The sequence below is a fragment of the Rattus norvegicus genome, chromosome 16, assembly GCF_021556685.1.
Source record: "Rattus norvegicus strain SHRSP/BbbUtx chromosome 16, alternate assembly SHRSP_T2T, whole genome shotgun sequence".
In the NCBI taxonomy this organism is placed as follows: Eukaryota; Metazoa; Chordata; class Mammalia; order Rodentia; family Muridae; genus Rattus; species Rattus norvegicus.
Genome location: NC_141549.1, coordinates 32,108,685 through 32,131,334, shown reverse-complemented (window position 1 = coordinate 32,131,334; position 22,650 = coordinate 32,108,685). Strand labels below are relative to the sequence as shown.

Here is a 22,650-nt window from a genome sequence, read left to right as displayed (position 1 = left end):
ATAGAGGCCTTATATCCAAAATATACAAAGAACTCAAGAAGTTAGACCGCAGGGAAACAAATAACCCTATTAAAAAATGGGGTTCAGAGCTAAACAAAAATTCACAGCTGAGGAATGCCAAATGGCTGAGAAACACCTAAAGAAATGTTCAACATCTTTAGTCATAAGGGAAATGCAAATCAAAACAACCCTGAGATCTCACCTCACACCAGTGAGAATGGCTAAGATCAAAAACTCAGGTGACAGCAGATGCTGGCGAGGATGTGGAGAAAGAGGAACACTCCTCCATTGTTGGTGGGATTGCAGACTGGTAAAACCATTCTGGAAATCAGTCTGGAGGTTCCTCAGAAAATTGGACATTGAACTGCCTGAGGATCCAGCTATACCTCTCTTGGGCATATACCCAAAAGATGCCTCAACATATAAAAGAGACACGTGCTCCACTATGTTCATCGCAGCCTTATTTATAATAGCCAGAAAATGGAAAGAACCCAGATGCCCTTCAACAGAGGAATGGATACAGAAAATGTGGTACATCTACACAATGGAATATTACTCAGCTATCAAAAACAACGAGTTTATGAAATTCGTAGGCAAATGGTTGGAACTGGAAAATATCATCCTGAGTGAGCTAACCCAATCACAGAAAGACATACATGGTATGCACTCATTGATAAGTGGCTATTAGCCCAAATGCTTGAATTACCCTAGATCCCTAGAACAAACGAAACTCAAAACGGATGATCAAAATGTGAATGCTTCACTCCTTCTTTAAATGAGGAAAAAGAATACCCTTGGCAGGGAAGGGAGAGGCAAAGATTAAAACAGAGACTGAAGGAACACCCATTCAGAGCCTGCCCCACATGTGGCCCATACATATACAGCCACCCAATTAGACAAGATGGATGAAGCAAAGAAGTGCAGACCGACAGGAGCCGGATGTAGATCTCTCCTGAGAGGCACAGCCAGAATACAGCAAATACAGAGGCGAATGCCAGCAGCAAACCACTGAACTGAGAATAGGTCCCCTATTGAAGGAATCAGAGAAAGAACTGGAAGAGCTTGAAGGGGCTCGAGACCCCAAAAGTACAACAATGCCAAGCAATCAGATCCTCCAGGGACTAAGCCACTACCTAAAGACTATACATGGACTGACCCTGGACTCTGACCCCATAGGTAGCAATGAATATCCTAGTAAGAGCACCAGTGGAAGGGGAAGCCCTGGGTCCTGCTAAGACTGAACCCCCAGTGAACTAGTCTATGGGGGGAGGGCGGCTATGGGGGGAGGGTTGGGAGGGGAACACCCATAAGGAAGGGGAGGGGAGAGGGGGATGTTTGCCCGGAAACCGGGAAAGGGAATAACACTCGAAATGTATATAAGAAATACTCAAGTTAATAAAAAAAATAAATAAATGAAAAAAAAAAAAAGAAAAAGTAAAGACACTGAAATAGACATATGTGCTCTGCACCCAAATCCCGTGGGAGGGAGAGCTAAACCTTCAGAGAGGCAGACAAGCCTGGGAAACCAGAAGAGACTGCTCCCTGCACACACATCTCGGACGCCAGAGGAAAAAGCCAAAGACCATCTGGAACCCTGGTGCTCTGAAGCTCCCGGAAGGGGCTGCACAGGTCTTCCTGGTTGCTGCCGCTGCAGAGAGCCCCTGGGCAGCACCCCACAAGCGAACCTGAGCCTCGGGACCACAGGTAAGACCAAATTTTCTGCTGCAAGAAAGCTGCCTGGTGAGCTTGGGACACACGGAAGCAGAATTTCTCTAGGACCGGGCACGTTCTGTGTTTACCGGAAGTCCCACACCCGCGGATCCCGGCCTGCAGCAGCTCTCTGCTCCCAGACCAGGTGAGAGAGAGACCCATTGGAAATGTATATAAGAAATACTCAAGTTAATAAAAAAAAAAAAGGAGGGAAAAAAATTCTTTCCTGCAAAATGTCTTGTTTCATGTGAATTTTAAAAAAAGAGAGAAAAACTGACTGTGACCTTCAAATAATTTAATGCCTTCAAAGAAGAAATGTCATCATTAATTTAGCTTTTCATTGAGTAATTTTTTAGGAAACTTTATGTGAATGTTGTTCAATAGATTTATATGAAGAATGCTATTTTTCTCATTCTTAATTTTATTACTATATTCTATGTAGTAATATTTTGTCCTGGCATTAGGTAAAAATCTTACTTTATATGCCTTCAGTAAATAGTAGTGGAAAAAAACATTTAAAACTCTTCCATTATGAGAAAAGATTAGAGTGCTAGCATCTGTGTTTCTTTTCCTTTAAAGTGTGCAATGTGTTATATACCAAACATGTATATGGGATGCTCTGGGGTAAATCTGCAAACAGAAACAAATAGTGACATTTATAGCCATTTGCCAACACTCAGCTAGGTTATTTCAGGCTGTTGTAAATTTGTAATGGGTCACCATCTGTGACTATTTAAAATTTATAACAGGGAAGAAAAAGAAAATAATATGTCTCTAGACTTTGAGTGTTTTCTCTATAGTCATATATTTAAACCATTCATCATTTTTTCCAAACCCTTGAATCATGTGTGCTTGGATTTCCAACTTACATAAAAATTAATGAACACAGGTAAGACTATACTCACAAATCTGCATTTACAACAATTGGGGAAATCTCTTACATGTTTACCTTATCATCCTCCTTTCTATGGGTGTAGATTTGCTTTCCTAATAAATTGTGTAATTACCAAGAGTTTAATTCCATTCACTTACTGAAAAGTATTCGATGATTACTGAAAACCTAAACAATGTAGCTGAGATACTAACATAATATAGTTCCTGTGTTCTATAGTAAATTGAATTTGTCATTCAGATGAGAAATGAATGGTTTTTAATTTAACATCACAAAAATTGAGGGAATACACAAATTAAAACTTAAAAAAAAACCCTTCATTTTCCTTCAAACAATGTGCCCTGTTAGGTATGTTTGACAACTCATTGCTTGGGGAGAGTCTGTATCTCAATAATAGAGCACTTGTGTGGTACCTGTGAATTGGCATGGACCGTCAATGAATTGGGACAAAGGTAATTATGTTCTGATATATGTACTAACACAGATCTTCAAAAGTGTGGCCAACTAATAACCTGTCCAACTTGAGACCCATCCCATGGGCAAACACCAATCTCTGACATTATTAATGATACTCTGTTATGCTTACAGAACTGTTTTCTGAAAGGTTCTACCCAGTAGCTGACTGACACCAATGCAGAGACCCACAGCCAAACATTGGAAAGAACTTGCGGAGTCTTTTGGAAGAGTTGGGGGAAGAATTGAGGTCCACAGATAGAATAGGAACTCCCTAGGAAGACCAACAGAATCAACTTACTGGGAACCCTCAGAGACTGAACCACCAACCAAAGAGCATATGCTGGGGGCTGGAGTGAGGCCCCACAACCACATGCTGTAGACATGGGGTTCAGTCTTCATGAATGCCTTGTCTGGGCTCAGCGGGAAAGGATGAACCTAATCCTGCAGAGAAGTGATTGACCATGGTGAGAGGATACCCAGGGGGCCCCAACCTTTCAGAAGAGAATGGGATGGGGAGGGGGGAGGGATTCTGTGAGGGAAGGGACAGCATTTAGTTTGGGATGTAAATAAATAAATTATAAAACAAACAGTGAAAAAGCACCAGGGTTAGTAACCTCAACTTAGCGTTTGGTAACTTGCTTACTCTTCTGTTTCGTGTAAAATTGCATTGATGTAGGAGTTTAGGAGCAAGCACATTTTATAATGTAAAACAATGAATTTCATTTCCATTTTGCCATTAAGCTGTTTAGCCACTATATAGTGAAACATGTCGGCTGTAACCTCTCTCCAGTCTCTCTCTGTCTCTCTGTCTATGCTTGGAAAAATCACAACTGTAGTGATCAAATTAGAATTGTTATTTTTTTTTATTATTCAGAATGCCGAAGGGTCAATAGCTTTATTTTATGTTAAGTGATGTTTATTTTATTATTTATGTACTTCCAGTTTCTATGATTTCCACTACACACAGGTTAAATAAGTGATGGTCTACACAGATAAAAGGTCTCTGGACCTTCTTTTTCAAGGACAAACTTTTCCCACCCTCTGAACAGACTGTCCAGAAAGGTCCCTAGGTTTCCTGCCTCCTGCTCACATTTCCAGGGCATCAGCTGATAGGTCTCCTTGTTTGCTGTGCATCATTTCACCCTTCCTAACCCTCTCTGGTCAACCAGTTTAAAGTCCTAGAGCAACTGCCCCTTTCACATTTTCATAGTCTAAACACATGTGGTCTATGCAGAGCGGGCTTTCTGGAGCCCCTCATCTTCATTTGTTTTTTCCATAACCTAACACCTGAAGCCAGAGTATCACAACGCACTCTTCTTCTCCATGTACACACCCCTGCTGCTGTGAACACATCCGGCATATACACCACATTTTATCCACACAAAGTTCAGAGACAGCCGGTCCCATTAGCCATATTAGAACTCCCACACTCTTTATAAATACTGTCTTGAGATCAGAGGACGCTGAAAATTCATACCAGAGAGCTCTGTGTTTATCAGGTTTTTTTGAAATCAGAGATTATGGCCTTCCAACCAGTCATAGATAACATTCAGCTACCTCATCTATAACCCAAACGCCATCCATCCATGTTTCTCGATGACTGATCCTTAAGCAAGACTGAAGCAAACCAAAACACTAAAAGCCAAGGCACCAAAAACAAAGGCTTATAATACTCTAATGTGTCAGAAACTGTTCAGCAAAACTCCCGATGTGAGAATGCCAGTGTAAAAATACTCAAAACATGAACAGCAAAGCCAACATGAGATCCCCAAATTACCAGTCCCAGAAAAATAGACGCCAGTAACTATCTTACATAAAATCAAAGACAAAGAGTTCATAAGAATATTTATAAATATTTTCAAAAGTTTTTGCAATGGCACAAATAAATGAGTGGACAAAACCCTGAAGGAATTCCAAAAATGTAAACAGGTAAATGAAATAAGTATGTCAATTCAGGATAGGAAAATAGAATTCAATAAAAAGGAGAGAATGTTAATAGAAAAAACTATCCTAAACAATATTGGAAATGAAAAATTCTATAAGTTAAATAACCTCTGAGTAAATGAAGCCTTGCCAATTGAATGGGTTATCCAGACAAAAGAGTATTAAGACTGGATAAGTTAGAGGAATCAGGTCATTCAGTGAAAGTCAGTGGTAAAACCTATGAACAGGGACCAGTGAAATAGCAAACATTTGAATGTGAGCATGCAGGAATGAGAATAATTCTATGCCTCAGGTATAAAAATATTTTTAATAAAATCATGAATGAAAATGTCTCAAATCTATGAAAAAGAGATGTCTACCAAGGTACAAGAGGCATATAACTATGATATACACAGGAGCAACAAAGAAATTCTCATGTTATATCCTAGTGAAACATTAAATAATCCAGAGAAAAGAAAATGTTTCTATAGTAGTAAGAGAGAAAGATTACATCACTTCTAAAGGCCCACAAGTATTACAGTTAATTTCAGTGTAATCTTGAAATAAAAACCAAAATGTCACTAATGGTTGTATTTCTTAGACTTTTTATCTCTTCTTACCAGCCTAATAAAACTGGTTAGCATGTACTATTTTCTGAAAATTTAATGGTTACCCTATATTCCATAATTTATGTAAATTATATTGATTGCATTGCTACGAACCTTTACTCTTACTTTCATGGCATAAACTGTGCTAATCATTATTTAAATTATCATTATGGAAAAATAATCTTAATTTACTCCTCATTACCCTTCAATTTTTCAGATATTATACTGGCTACTTACTTTGTCTAAAAGGGTGAGAAACAAGCATGACTTTCTTTTAATATATTTATGTTGCTATATTCTGGGTTTTTTTTTTTTTGAGTTGAAGCATTAAATGCCCCATTTTTCATTGTTTAGAAGATTTCATATTATCCTAAAAAAGCAGGGACATTTATAATGCTTTCTTATAGTTTTATTATTTTGTTCTGTTTTACTTTATTCTATTTCCTAAAACATTTAGCTCTTTATACTTAGTAAGATTAGTTATAATGGGCTTACACATAATATTTCACCCAATGTTAATGTAATCTTTTTTTCTTATTTTCAACTTCAGTGGATTTTGCAAAACTTTTTTTTTAAATCCAGTTCCCTTTAAAGTCTTAGATACACACTCTGTTGCTGACTGCCCGTGTAACCAAAGATACTTTCCTCCTTCCTTGAAGATACAGGTGTAGAATGCACTGGAAAAGGACTTGCCCATCATTCATGAGACTCTCCCAGCAATAAAAATAAAATATAGAATTTAAAGGACACCTTGCTATTTTTTTCAGTGCCCAAGTAATACTCGGAATAAAACCTGAGCTTCTCTTGGTCAGTTATTACATTGCTGACAGAATGATGGATTTGATCTTTTCAGGTCTTTGTCTCATTTATAACTGTTTTAGCACTGTTAAACTGTAGCTCTTAGCTCTTTCTATCATTCTCAATGCTAATTCACATCAAATATATGATTTAAAAATATTTATCCCATTTTGTGAGATGCTCTTTTTTTCTTAATGGCAGTATATTGTAATAACCCGAAGTTGTAATTATTTTGCTAATCGATTTGCTTGTATTTTTTCTTGTCTGTGTTCTGGGATTATATTAAAAAAGATAAAAAGAAAATAATATGTCATATGTTAAGATTTTACATTATTATTTCCTACAAGCTTTTTAGTTTTAGCCTCTAATTCATTTTTAGTTAATGTTTGAGAATTCTACAGATAAAGGTTCAACTATTTTCTTCTGCAGGTAGACAATGAAAGCCTGTCTTTTGTTCTCTGGGTGGACATGACTGCCTATTGAAAACCATTTGACTGTATCTGCCGAGTTCTCTTTTTAGTCTTCTAGTCTGTGTACATGGCTAGAGAGACCATCTTTTTATCATAGACACCTATTATGTTTAAAAATTTATATAACATATTAAAATCAGAAAGCATAAGACCTCCAGCTCCCGTCTTCATGGTCTCTTAAAATTCTAATTGAATGTTGGAGTGGATTTTTTTTCCTGTTTCTGAAAAAATAAACAGTGCTTGAAATTGGATATGAATTGCTTTGAAATAAAAATAAGTTAATTCTTCCAATAAATGAAAAAGGTTTTCTTCTACTTATTGGATTCTTCTTTAATTTTTCATCCACATTTTGTAAGTTTAAACTTATATATCTTTTTCGTACATTGTTAGATTTATTACTGGTTGTTTTCATTTCTTTATTGTTGTAATATCTTTCAGTTCTGATATAAATTGAACTTATTATTCTGAATTTCTTCTTGGAATTTTCAATTTGCTTCTTACAGTAACTCAACTGTTTTTAAATTGGTTTTGTATCTGGAAGGTTTTCAGAGTTCATTTGTAACTTAATTTTGTTTTTATTGATACAAGAATATTTTATGTTTTTAATGAAATATCATGTTTCCTATAAACTGATATTTTATTGCAAACAAATATGATTGATGATGTTAATTTAATTTGAATGCAATCAATTATAGTAATAAGGTGTTTTTGTTCTAATATGAACACACATGACAACAACAAGTATGTTCACCCTGACCAAAAGCTATCTTGTGGATTGGAGAGATGTCTTACTGAATAGGAGCAATTGATGTCCTACAGGACAGAAGTTCAGTTCTCAGTACAGTCTGCAGTCCTACATACATATACATAAATATAAATAAATCATTTAATGATACAGTGAAGAAAAGTATATTGTTTTATCCTGTTATTCTGTATGAGTACTTTTTGAGATGTTGTTTTATTTCGCTATTTCTGTAAAAAATTACAAAAACAAAACCAAGCGAGCATTGATTTGTAGTATTTCTGATAAAGTCAGTAGTCAAAGCCATGGGAATCACCCTTCAAGTCCAGGGGACCAAAGGCAAGGAAACAAACAAAGAAAAGAAAGAAAGAAAGAAAGAAAGAAAGAAAGAGAGAGAGAGAGAGAGAAAGAAAGAAAGAAAGAAAGAAAGAAAGAAAGAAGGAAGGAAAGGAAGGAAGAAGAAACAAAGAAACAAATGAGGAAGAGAGGGAGAGAGGAAGGAAGGAAGGAAGAAGAAACAAAGAAACAAATGAGGAAAAGAGGGAGAGAGGAAGGAAGGAAGGAAGGAAGGAAGGAAGGAAAAAGGAAGGAAGGAAAAAATTTATGTAAGTGTTCATAGCTTCTGTTCTTTCCATATAAACAAACAAGCCTTGGCTCTCGCAACTTAACATCATATACTGGTCACCTGTAACGTTGGTTATGAAGAAACATTATGTTTCTTCATCTTTCTAAGAGAAATTCAAAAATGCTATGTGTATGATATTTTGGGAAGTGGGTACCTACCAGAAAATAAAACTAGTGTCATCTCTAAAATACTTGTTCTTTATGGATTTTTAAAAAATATATATTTTACCAAACTTCACACAGTTTCGTGTAAGACTTCGTTTGTCTTTGAGTTGTGTGGTTAGTTAATAAGCAGTGCATTTGTACTTGAAAAGATTTCCCCTTGAAAATTTTAAATATGTATGAAAAGCTGAGGCATAGAGTACGCTCTAAAATGTACATCGACTTCGAAAATCAATTCTGTCCGTACATAGTTAAGTTTAATATGATATGTCTGTCCAGAAATTTTCCTGCAGATATATTATTCTATGGCACTTCCTAGGAACTCATTAACAAACATCTATTTATCCTAGGCAGTGCACCAGGAGGAGACAGATAAGAGAAGCAGGTCCATGCAAGTCCAGATTCCTCATAGAAGCATGGCATCGCCAATGAGCCCAGAAATGCAGGTGATGCCTTTCACTAAGGCACTGGGCTCTCAGCTGGCAGACACCTCCACAAGAACAACTTCTCTTTTTCATAGATATTTTCTGCTAATATAACCTTTAACAGGAGTTTTGTAAATATTATATTTTTCTGAAGTTACTGGGTTTCTTAAGTTTTAGAAAATGTTCTTTCCAGGAGAAAATATTAAAATTTAGTTGACATAACTAAACAACATACATTAACGCAAATGTATATGTATATATGAAAGTATATATGTAAATACTTTAACTGTATGATATTGATATTTTGAAATTTACAATAAGGATAATATTGAGATTAAAGAAACTGTAGCAATAAAATAAAGTAATGTTTATACCTTTTAAAGTAAAAATTTGATCATCTTCAAATATTATTAATATTTAGTATGCATAGATCATTTAGCATATTTTGTAAAAATTATTTATGGAAATTTGTTTATCTGAATGTTGTCATCTATATACAAATTAATAATAAGATGGTTTTATTTTTTTCATTAAAACACACAAGTCCTGGAAACTAAAATCACTTTCAATGTGATTTATATCTTAGGAAGAGGTTTGGTATGAAACTATTTTAAATGTTTTTTCAATTAAATCATATCAAATTTTAATACTCAAAATATAATTTTAAAACATATTTTCTTTCTGCTACTGCTGATGCCACCTATAAAGACAAGACCTAAATGTATGCAGGCATAATTATAAATGCACTTGAAATAAACTTGAAAATGTTCATTATAAATATTTACTATTGGGCTGGAGAGTTGGCTCAGCAGTTAAGAGCACTTACTGCTCTTCCAGAGGTCCTGAGTTCAAATCCCAGCAACTACATGGTGGCTCACAACTGTCTGTAATGGGATCTGATGCTCTCTTCTTGTGTAGACAGCTACAGTGTACTCATATACAATAAATAAAAATTTAAAAAAACAGTATTTTTTAAAAGTATTTATTATTTAATACTGGCAAAGTCTGTATATCAGCTTTACCCAAGAACTGTATTCAGTCATTTTAAAACAATTGTACTGAATGCATTTATATAAAGTCTCCACTGCACATTTGAAAAGATCATTCACTTCTTTGCAGAATTTAGGAAAGTGTTATGAAGAAGAGAGCCCCATACATTAAGAAAACTACTCAAAACTAACTCCGCAGAGAAAATAAACATAGTTACTTGACTTGATTCTGCAGTTACTCAGGTGGTACAGCTATGCCTCTATCCATGAAGACTGACACTTTTGGCTCCTGTATCACAAGTGATGTGGAAAAGCTGAGGTAAGTTGGGTATGCTTGAATCCGAATCAGTACTGATGCTCTGCAGATTCTCTTCCAAGGTTTTAAGAGACATCGCTAGCCATGTACTATTCATCTAGGGATATTGCATACCCATGGTTATGCTATACTGCATTTTAATTGGGCTGGACATTGGGAAGGGGAGACCTAAAGGAAACCTGATATTAGGCATTGAGTAAATTCTATAGAAAGTGCTTTCTCTGGGCCTGCTAAGTTAAATAGAGCTGAGAAGGGATTTAAGAAATAGGTTCTTGTAAACCACTATGACCCAGCTGCAGCATCTTTTAACCCAAGACACATAAGCCACTAATTTCTGTAGGTCTCAGAAATACGAGCTCAGGACCTGAAAAAATTTATATAACTATACATTTATGTGTTGATATGTTTTATATACACATGATATACACACATGTGCATGTACACACATACATACATACATATATTATACATATATATTTTTTCAGAATGATATAGTAGCATATAAAATTCAAGGAAAGAAACATTGGCAAAAATGTCTTGGACCCCAGTGTACAGATGTCATGGAGCTACATGTGCACTGTATCAGAGAGAAGTAAGTTATGACCAAGAAGTAAGCCTTGGGGCAGAGGAGATGGTTCTGAAAATGATACCATGTTCTTCTCGTGCACTGACCTGAGTTTGTTTCCCAGTACCAATGTTGAACAGCTCACTACTGTCATAACTTTTGTTCTAGGAGATATGGTACATTCATTTGTACTCATTAGGCACTGGTACACGTGTGTTACACATTCAGGCAATAAGGCATACACACACACACACGTATGTGTGTGTGTGTGAGGCAAAATATATATTTTTAAATCTTTAGAAACAGGGAGATATCGTCTTTGTAAACAACTAATCTTTAGAGGTTTTACTGCTTCATATGTATTACATACATAAAACATATGCCATATATGACAACACTCTACAGTCTCGGTGTCCTAATAAATTATGCTGTCGCATAAAGACAGATGAACAATTGTAAAACTCCAAATCAAAATTCCTGCCAGGAAGAAATAGTATTTCACAATAGCTTCATATACTGTCTAGCAGCATGGCTCCTAAAATTTAAACAATACATCTCCCCTTGCTAAATAACGCAGATCTAGGAATAGCAATGCAGCTTACAAAATCTTTTTAAGTAGGAAAGAAGTTATTCTCCTATAGGCTTCCTATGCACCCTTTGCTCATGAAAAATTTTATTAACAAGTGTAATGGCCTAGATTTCCATCCTAAAGTACTTGTTAATGAGTTGTAATTTGAGGTCTTTACTTGATTTCTCATGATCCCTTTAAAACAAAAAGTCTAACAGCTAAATGCACCACTGATCGCTCATCAAGACACAATTTAACTAATCACCCAGATGCCAGTATTCTCAGCTCATTCTCTTCTGTATGAACCTATCATCATTCTACTGCTTGCATTCTTAGAAATGATGGGTAGATGGGAGACATCACCCATCTCATAAACATCTCAAAAGAAATAGCCAAGACTTCCTAAAGGCTTCAAAACTGTAATAATAAGTTTAGTTTAACTACAGGCACATGAACTTTTCTCCTTTACCAGTGAAATTCCTTTCTAGAATCTCTACATTCCTCCAGCTATATTCCATTTCCTTTCTTTCATTTTTAAATAATTTGACTGATACAGTGTTTGGTTTTTTAAAACATATATTAAAATTATTTTCTTTAAGGTACTCACGTCCACTAAATCTTTAAGTCAAAGATTACAAAAGAAACAAAAAACAGTAAAAGTTACATGACTGTCTCCATTTCTACAAACTAGTTAATTTCCCCAAAGTTCTAAAATAATCTCTCTACACTATAGAAGGGTCTTACAAAATATAGGTAAAATATCAAACAAAATTTCAAAATGCATAGTTCCAGATAAACTTGATATGTACATTCTGCATTCTACACCTCACACTTAATGCCATACAATCATTCACTTTATTTCTTAATTCTTTGGAAATTTAATTTTATCAGCTTACATGAAGAATTGAAAAAACAAACAAAACCATAGATTCTAAAGGAATTTACTGTGTGCTTTGATGCAAAGGAAACAGAAATAGGATGACAAAATTAATAGACACTAAAATAATCTCTATTTTGTTTAGTCAGCTCATTAGAAACTGAATAAAATTCAGATACAAATCCTTACATCCTAATATACACTTCATAGGAAAAATTGGTCAACCCCTTTATGAATTCCTTGTCAAATTTACCTTCATGTAAAAATTAGTTTGAATATAGCTATATTTATATACTTTAAATTTGACTGATTATTCAAAATATGAGTCATGTTTTAATATACAAAAGTATGCACTTTGTGTGGACAAGAGCCAACTACTAGAATGTACATCTAGAAGTGAATGATCTGTCAAAGAAAATGTGTTCCTTACCATCCTAATACTTCCAAAGAAAGGAAACTATGAATTGAGCATGCATTTATCAAAATTTAGTGCTCATTTAATCTAATCATGATTGCTAATTTGTTCAGCTCTGTTTGTTCTCTGATTTTTTTTCTAGATGCCACTTAAAAATTCTATTTACAGAATGAATCAGCCATTGCTTCATAGCCAGTGGAGGAAGATCAAGGGCAAAACTCACATATTCAGTGTAGAGAGTTAGAAAAACCCACAGTATAGAAGCACATTGTTATATATGGTCTATGAAATATGTCATTTATTTTAACATGGAACGGAAAATTAAATCATAAATAAAAACCTATTTGTCATTCTGACTATAAAAGAGCTACTTTAGTCAACTAGTGACCAATGGCCATTCCATGGCTGAAATTTCTTTTGAATGTAAATAGTTTCTTGTGGTGTTTATTATGACAGACCGTATGCTAAAAAGAGCAACAGTGGCTCTTAAAAAGTTAGGTATTGGCTCTCTGCTCCTCCCTGTTCTAGAGACAATCACATCTTCTTGTGTAGTGCCATACACAAAATGGTGAAGGTCAGTGTGAATGGATTTCGCTACATTGGGTACCTTGTTACCAGAACTGCCTTCTCAGCATCTGGCAAAGTGGAGATTGTTGCCATCAATGACCCTTTCATTGACCTCAACTACCTGATCTACATGTTCCAGTAAGGCTCTACCCATGGCAAATTCAACAGCACAGTCAAGGCTGAGAATGGGAAACTTGTCATCAACGAGAAGCCCATCACCATCTTCCAGGAGCAAGATCCCACTAACATCAAATGGAGTGATGCCGGTGTTGAGTATGTCGTGGAGTCTACGAGCATCTTCACCACTGACTTGAAGGGTAGGTCCTAGAGGGTCATTATCTCTGCCCCGTCAGCCAATGCCCCCATGTTTGTGATGGGTGTGAACCATGAGAATATGATAACTCACTCAAGATTGCCAGCAATGCATCCTGCACTACCACCACTTAGCCCCATGGACAAGGTCATCCATGACCACAGTCCATGCCCCTCAGAAGACTGTGGATGGTCCCTCTGGAAAGCTGTAGCATGATGGCTGTGGAGCAGCCTAGAACATCATCCCTATATCCACTGGTGCAGACAAGGCTGTGGGTAAGGTCATCCCAGAACTGAATGGGAAGCTCACTGGCATGGCCTTCCAGGTTCCTACCCCCAACGTATCCATTGTGGATCTGGCATGTGGCCTGGAGAAACCTGCTAAGCATAATGACATCAAGAAGTTGGTGAAGCAGTCATCTGAGGGCCCACTAAAGGGCATCCTGGATTACACTGAGGACTAGGTTATCTCCTGCAACTTCCACTCTCCCACTTTTGATGCTGGGGCTGGCATTGCTCTCAATAACAACTTTATGAAGCTCATTACCTCATAGGACTATGAATATGGCTACAGCAGCAGGGTGGTGGACCTCATGTCTTACATGGCCTCCAAGGAATAAGAAACATTGGACTACACAGCAAAGACCCTGAGATCAAGGGAGAGTCCCTCAGTTGCTGAGGAGTCCCCATCCCAACTTGGCCCCCAACGCTGAGCATCTCCCTCACAATTTCCATCCCAGATTCCCATAATAACAGGAGGTGCCTAGGGAGCCCTCCCTACTCTCCTGAATACCATCAATAAAGTTTATTGCACCCACCTCAAAGAAAATGTTAGATATTTATTATCACACTTCAGCCTCTGTAAGAGAAAAGGTAGTAATTTTCTTACTGTATACTACATGAATATAAATGAACTGGACTGACCTGACTGTCTGCGGTATGATAACCCTGAATATATAGTTAAACTATATAATAATTTTGCAGCATATAGCCAAAGGGTCTCACTGTAGTGACCAAGGTGGAATGTTGACTTTCATCATCACCTTCTGCTTTTTCTTCCCTAAATTGTTTTGCTAAAGTTGTATTTTTACTGTGATATTTTCCCATTTAATTTTTTAAAAAAATATAATTGGTTCAAAAGAACATGATGATCTTTTGGTTCTTTTTTTTTCAATTTCAGCCCACATATTGTTTACAAGACATAATAGACCCTTCCAAAGACTTAGAAAGAGTAAGTAGTCACAACTTCTCCAAAACATTTTGTTCAGGAAAAAAAATGAAGTTCTAATAACAACAGAAAACCACAACACACTAAATGGTTTTTTGAAATTTAGCAAGTAGTTCTCTTGTCTATTGGTACATGACTTGTTAAAAAATTATAGGTTATTTAGATATTCACTGCTCATTTGACCTTGACACGTGATAGTTTTGCATATACCTTGCTTATTATATGTCATTCACAAGAAAGCTATTCAGGTTTTCTGTGACTCATTCTACAATGCCATGATTTTCTAAAAGAGGTGCTGATCCTGGATAGATGGAAGCCAATGTGGAGTAAGAAAATGCTGCACTGTGTATGTGGGAGGGGTATGGGAATTAAGATAATATTGATAAATAGACACATTGTCCACACAAACACTGATACCACACGCATACAAACACACAGATAGACAGACACACACAGTCTTCTGTGGTAGTAAATACTGACTGTTAACATGTCAGTATCTAGAATTAATTACAGCACTGCATCTCAGCATGTCTGAAAGGAGATTATTATATGAATTAATTGACCTGGAAAGACCCAACTTAAATGTAACACCATTCCATGGGCTGGGATCTTAGATGGATAAGAAGAAACAAACTCTTATTACTCTGTCTCTGTGAATACAATGTGACTACTTCTTCAAATCTCTTCCTCCATGCACTGTACCTTTATATTGTGGAAAAAATAAGTATTTTTTTGTTAGGGTATTTTATCACAGAAACAGGCAATGTACCTAATATAATCACCTTTCATTGAAAGTGGCATGAGTAGATGAGAAGGGTTGATTCTATTAGAAAATAATAGACTAATATTTTAAAGATCACACTTCTGGTGAGATAAAATTATATTTCCTATGGCAAATGTTCAGAATCATTGCACCTAATTAACCAATGAACTCATTTAGTTTGTACTTATAAATATAAACAGTTAGTAGTAATTAAAATCAAATGAATGACTCATTAGAGTTAAAATATATATTTATTAACTTTTTTAAATATTTAATTATTTTTTTTTACAGTCCAGACTATATCCCCCTCCAGGTTCACCCTGTTCCATATCCCACACCTCTTGGCCTACCCCACTCCATCTCCAAGAGGATGTCCCCACCGGCAGCCCCACCCCATCAGACCTTTCCACTCCCTGGGGCCTCAAGACTCTTGGGGGTTAGGAGCATCTTCTCTGAGTCTGGACCCTGCAGTCCTCTGCTATATATGTGTCGGGAGCCTCATATCAGTTGGGGTAGGCTGCCTGGTTGGTGGTCCAGTGACTGAGAGATCTCGGGGGTCTAGGTTACTCGAGACTTCTGGTCTTCCTATAGGGTCACCCTCCTCCTCAGCTTCTTCCAGCTTTTCCATAACTCAACCACAGGCGTCACCAGCTTCTGTCTGTTGGTTGGTGCTAGTTCAGCTGCTTTTTGGTCCAGGACAAGTAACCTGGACCCCTGCGATCTCTTAGACACTAGACCACCAACCAGGCAGCATATCCCAACAGAGTATACATATACAGCAGAGTATCTTTCTCTGTGTCTAACTTCAGCATTTGAAAATTGACAAACTGATAGATATCCCATAGCTTCTCTTTCTGTCCTTTCATCAATACCACTTCCTATAATTAATCATCAGCTTTTTTTCCAGTTGTACTTCTAATTCTGATTGGAAAATTGCTGAAATTTTGCTGTCATGATGACTTCTTTTTTATAGTGTAGCCGATCCTGACTCTGAATGCTCTAAAAATCTTACCAACTAAGACTGACTTTATTGTTCGCCTTACTCTTGGTGGCTCTCCAAATGGAGTGAGGAAATAAAAATAAATGTGATGAAACAATGATTACAATCATTTGTTTTTGATTTAAGTAGGGTAGGAATTGAAATTTTGACAGAGAAAATTAAAAACCTGTTTCATACAATGTCACTTGCTCATTAAATGTGCACACCAGTAGGTTTTAGTTTATCCATTAATGTTCATAAACTTTCTGCAGCCCATTTTAGACCTTTATTGTCTCCTTTAATTTTGATAATTTTATACTTAAGATTGAATTTATGTCATTCCCACTAGACTTTCTCCCCTTCCTAAGCTTCCAGTGTTTCTCAACATTCATCGAACTTATGATGTCTTTCTAAATGCATGTATCTTTCAAAGAGTCTCTTTTGTGTTGCTACTATATATCTGTGTGTTAAGGGCTGAGGAGCTGATATTGGATAACCTTTCAGAGAGTTCATCTCTGCACAAGCTATTAAATACAAATGTATCTCTTCTTTTAGACGTTGACTTTGTATGATTTCCTCCATCCACATTGCATGTCAACTGCTTTTATCATTGTACAAATCTTGTTTAGAGCACCATATGCTTAAAATTTCATTAGTACGTATGTTCAGTCATACATACTTGTCTTCTGTCTTGTATAGTCTCATGGTCCATTAGATGATGTACTGTGAGCCATAGGAGTAGGGCTTCTGTTATAGATGTATTAATGGGTACTGGACAGCACACAGTGAGTTATTCTTTGTATTCTGACAAGTTAAGGATTTTTGTAATGGTTTTCTTTGGCTGCAAAGTTAGGCTTTGTATCTTCTCCCATAGGAATCCTTGTTCTTAACTCTCAATCCCCTATTATTCAGGGCTATCTACCATACCCTATTTGTAGCAAACCACTAATGTACTTTCTGTTTATTTTAATCTACCAGTTTTTAATGTCATATGAAAGGAATCACAGACTCATAATAAGACTGTGGAAAGAAATATTAGCAAAGACTTTTTTGGAATATATAGCAATCAAGTATATGCTAATTTAATTGTCATTATCTGTTCTAGTTTGCTTCTTTATTGCTATGGTAAACACTGTATGACTGAAAGCAATTTTAGGGAGGAAAGGTTTATTTAGTTTAAATGTTGCAGTCCCCCATAAGAGAATAACAAGGCACAAACCTTGATATAGGAAACTGAAGCAAGAAAGTGTTGGAGAAGCAACATTTATTGGCTATGGGACTCACATTCAGCTATATTCATTACACAGTCCATCCCACCTGCCAAGCAGCCAATAGTGAAATAAGCTGATATCTACTGATAATCAAAAAGATGGCACACTGACATGCCCACAAGCTGTTTCATGGGAGAAATTCTTCAACTGATGTTCCACCTTCCTGGGTACACCAAGATTATCCACAAACCTGAACATTACATTAACTTTGGGTGATAAGATTGTCTACTTTAAGGCAGCCAACTGAGTCATAGATAGCCCCTGTTCCAGTTGTTAAGGGTCTCATATAAAAACCAAACAGCACATCTATTACCTATGTATAGGGCATCCAGATCTGTCCCATGCATGCTCAGACTCTGTGAATAGCTATGGAGTCAGGTTAGTTGATTCTGTATGTTTCCACATGGTGTCCTTGGCCTCTCCAGTTACTTCAGTACTTCCTCCTTTTCTTCCACAAGATTTTCCAAACTCTACCTAATAATTGGCTGTAGGTTTCTGCATCAGTTTCCCTCAGATACTGGGTAAAGTATCCTGCGCGCGACTTTTCGCCGGCAAGAAGCACGCGGACATTTAGAAATCCTTACTGTGACCACTTTATTAATCTTAGAAGAGGAAAAAGCCACGCCGCGCCAACATGGCGCGCTTATAAAACCCTAGTGCAGAACACCCACACCTGATTGGTTGTTACCCATGATCTCATAAGGCACGCCCCGGAGTGGGCAAAGACCTGGCACGAAGGCACTCTTGCACATGCGCACAGTTAACTTCCTGAAAGGGGGCCGTCTGGTGGGGCGAAGGCTGGCGCCATCTTGCAATGGCAGAGTCTATCCTGGCCTTCCACGTGGGGCGCAGTGGAAGCCAGCGCCATCTAGTGGTGGCGCATGTTATTGCGGCCCTCTACAGTAAAGCATCTCAGAGAACAGTTTTGCTAGGGTACTATCTAAAGTATAGCAGAATATTAATAGTATCAGGGGTTGACTCTCTTGTGTGGTGATCTCAAGTTGAGATATTCGTTGATTAGCCAGTTCCTCAGTTTCTACCCCATCTTTATCCCAGCCCATCTGGTAGGCAGGACAAATTCAAGGTCTAAAGTTTTGTCTGTTACTGCATTGTCTAGCCTCAATAGGAGAAGATGTACCACCACTTGATATGCAAAGGCGCGTGGATATCCATGGGAGGACTACTATTCTCTGAAGAGAAAGTGAGGGAGACATGGAGGGAGGGAAATGGAGAAGGACTGATTGGGAGAGGGGGAATGGAGGGGAAGCTGCCAGTAGAACGTAAAGTAAATACATAGATTAATTAATGAAAAAAAAGATTGTTTAAAACACTAGACGTTCAAAGATGCCTATTAATGACTAGAGAGGAAGGTTCCAAGGTTAAACTCATATCATACTCCTGCAAAGCTTGTGAGTTCAAGTCTTTGCACTCAAGATGGGGATCCAACAAACACTTAAAACTCAATCTCACTGTGGACCTCCATGCACCTTTATCGTGATTCCATGGGTACCTCCAGGCACATGTTCACATATAGACATAAAATACACATAAGTAAAAGTTAAAAGTCCTTACCAAAAATTAAAGTATTTCTAAAATTGTTAAATGTATGTAAAACCTTGGTCAGAGTAGTGCATATGAGAGAATATAGAAATATATTTTGACATATTTATTAGCAGGAGCAATTTTATAAATATAAAGAAATATGCACATAAAATATTTTCTACAAAAATATATCAATTTTAAAGCAAGCAAAAATATTAAGCTGAATCAATGGAACCAGGGACAAAGAATTCACTTCTGGGAGAAATATGTGTAAAATGAAATATTAAAATCTCCTAATGGAAAAGATAGGGGCTTGGGAGGATCTATGCATTTTTTGATTTTTTAATTTTCTGAGTGGATGACTGACCTAAAAGGGAGACAAATTGATATCCTGAAGAGAATATTCTAGCTGACAAGAATAATCTACTTTATTCAGAATTGCAGTGCATAAGAGAGTCAACAAAAACTTTACATTTGACTTAATGGGTAATTTAAACTGAACATGTAAAAATATTTCAAATTTAAATAATAAAAGAGAAATGTTCCAGCAAACATAAACCTTGTGTAAGAAGATGAAGCCATATATTCTGAGTGCATGATAAAAAGAGCATGTCAAATGACATTATTCAGAAGATCTTTTGAGTACACTTGTTAAGTAATTTATCTATGAAGATAATAATTTAGTTGACTAAAAATAAAATGAAGAGGGTTTGTATCTTCTTTCAAAATAACTTCCAGGTGAATTGGCAGAAAGAAATACAAAACCATATATTAGAGTCATTCATTTGATTTCAAAATATGAAAAGTTGTTTGTTATTTTGTTTTATTGAAATCAGAATAGCGATGAATAAGACATTCAAGCAAAAGTTGGAAGAAAACATCTATAATCAATATTTAATTTTACAGTTTAACTTTCTGCAATGCAGATCACCCTGAACAATGTTTCTGAAGTAATGTTAAGGATAAATTTATGAAGAATGTTTAATTGGTGACAAACTAATATTACAAAGAAATTAATGGCACAAAATATACTATAAATGACTGCTGCATGAATGCTGAGGAGAAGATTTTTTTCTTCAATGGTTTTGTGGATAAGAACAAAAATTTCTTTGTAATAGAATTCATGTATATAGAGATATATAAAATCAGGGTTTCAGTTGGTAAAACCTGCAAACCACACCACTATGCATTCCTGGGGAACACGGCTGGCCTGGAAAACACTTAATCTAATTACAGACATCCACTTCTTCTTCTTTCACCTCCTCCTCCTCCACCTCTTCCACCTCCTCCACCTCCTCCTTCTCCTCCTCCTCCTTCTTCTCCTCCTCTTCTTGCTCCTCCTTCTCCTCCTCTTCTTGTTCCTCCTCCTCTTCCTCCTTCTCCTCCTCTTACTCCTCCTCTTCCTCTTCCTCCTCTTCCTCCTTTTGCTCATCCTCCTGTCCTCCAAATTCATTCCGAGTCTTGTGCTCAGTTTGTATTAAGGCACCTGATGCAGCCTGCCCTCCCTGCTTCTTCCATCTTCAGAAGGTCACAGAGATTTTCCCATCCAAATGTCCTTCCTTCCTCATGCTTAATCCCAGGCTGCCCCTCTGTCAGGAATTCCTTGAGAACCTACAGGTCACTCAGGACAGGGAAAAAGGTAGCCTAACCTAATATTTTCAACTTTCCTTCCTTTCTTCCAAAACCAGTCAGTTAGACTCACTCCCTTCTATGTAGTAGACCACCTATTACTGGCTCCATTTCTGCTCTTTCCTATCACTAGCAGATCATATCCTATCACAGCTCTTGACCTCCAATCTTCTTTCCCACTCTTGTTATCCCAGTTCCAAATTCCATTTTATCTTGAATTTTTGTCATTATGCCCAAGGCACTAAGAAGATTGTCATAGAATGGTTTCCACACATCCTTGGATGCCCTCAACACCCCTTCCTAGCCATCTCAATTTCTAAGTATCATCCCCCAATACCTAGAAGCAAATTTACTAGTAACAGCCAGTAGCCCTAATGAGAGAATTCCCAGTAGAAACCCATCTATGCAAGGCACAGCCACCAAATATTCTAAGGCTGAGAATGGCCAGCAGAAACCAAGAAAGCAACCAAACAACCAACACCTACCCAACAAACACAAGACAAGATAATGACACCTAGAATTACAAATGTCACAAACACAGATGCCAAGACACAGATGCCATACAATACTCCACCACAGCCCAGAAACCCAACCTCAGCAGGCCCTGAGAATTACAACACAGGTAAAGCCCAAGTCAAAGACCTTAATACAGCCTTTGTGGACAAGATAGAAGTTCTTAAAGACAAAAATGAATAAACCTATTTAAAGAAAACTATGAAATCACATACAGTGAAAGGAAATCAACAAAATAGTTTGAGACCTTAAAATGAAAATAGAATCGACTGTTGGATTCTAGAAACTAGAAAATCCAAACTGTGGAAATCTGGGAAGAAACGATTTAAGATTTTGCTTCAAAGATTAAAGCCATTAGTAAAATGGAGACAGCAATGTAGCTCAGAAGTAGAACACATGCAGAGCTGGTATGATATTTTAGATTCAATGCCCAATATTGAAAGCAATCCAAGTGGTTTCACTAGTGAATATACATTTTACATTCTATGCCATAAATGCCTCCTACTGAAAGGAAAAGTATTGGTTAGGATCCCCAAGACCAACTTCTCAGCACAAAGGAGATTTATTTACCTTAGAATGACAGAGGGCAGGAATAAGGGGGGAAGACAAGATAGAGGAAGAGGAAGAAGAGGAAGGGAACAAGGGAGAGGGAGCAGAGAGAAGTGGGACAATGGACTACCTCTGCATAGAGAGGAAAGAGAGGTGGCTCATAGATAATGGCAGTTTATAAAAAAAAAGAGGGGAGATACTGTTAGAATGCGGTGTTTGATTTTAAATTTGCATGTTAATTAGGTGAGGTAAAGGGGATTTTTGATTGCTGGACCTTAATACTTTGTTAATCTGACCTTGATAAGGAGACCTTGATGATTAGCTTTAAGAATTTAATCTATTTGTAGCAAAGCAGAGGGGATGAGAAAGAAGGCCAAGGCCTGCCAGAGCCTGCTCACCATGACAAGACTCCTTTCACCTTCCATTTCAGAACACTGATAAGTACTATAAGCATAGATGATCTCTAGCTACTTTTTTACTGCCTCAGTCTTTAGGTCAGAGCAATATCATCTCCTAGACTAATTGCTTCTGGTCAGATAAAATTAGGTTGAGGCCCTGAGGACCCTCCTCATCCTTTTTCTCAAGTTTTGCTGAACTCCTTTTGATCCAAGGAGCTACAGGAATTCATTCTTGACCTTATTTCTTGGGCTTATAAAAGCACAGAAAGTTGCCCTGTGCATAAAGGAAAATGGCTATTTTAAATTAAGAAAACTTGAAAAGGCCTGGGTGTGTATTTTACTTTATTATTTAAATGAAA

At 36.9% G+C, this 22,650-nt stretch overlaps 1 protein-coding gene and 1 pseudogene; one reads left to right on the top strand and one right to left on the bottom strand.

The window, feature by feature from the left end:
- Positions 1-22,650, bottom strand: part of Erich1 (glutamate-rich 1) — a gene marked incomplete at its 5' end in the record, with an annotated part of 52,793,804 nt that overhangs the window by 51,533,029 nt on the left and 1,238,125 nt on the right.
- Positions 13,106-13,973, top strand: LOC148000512 (glyceraldehyde-3-phosphate dehydrogenase pseudogene; annotated as a pseudogene).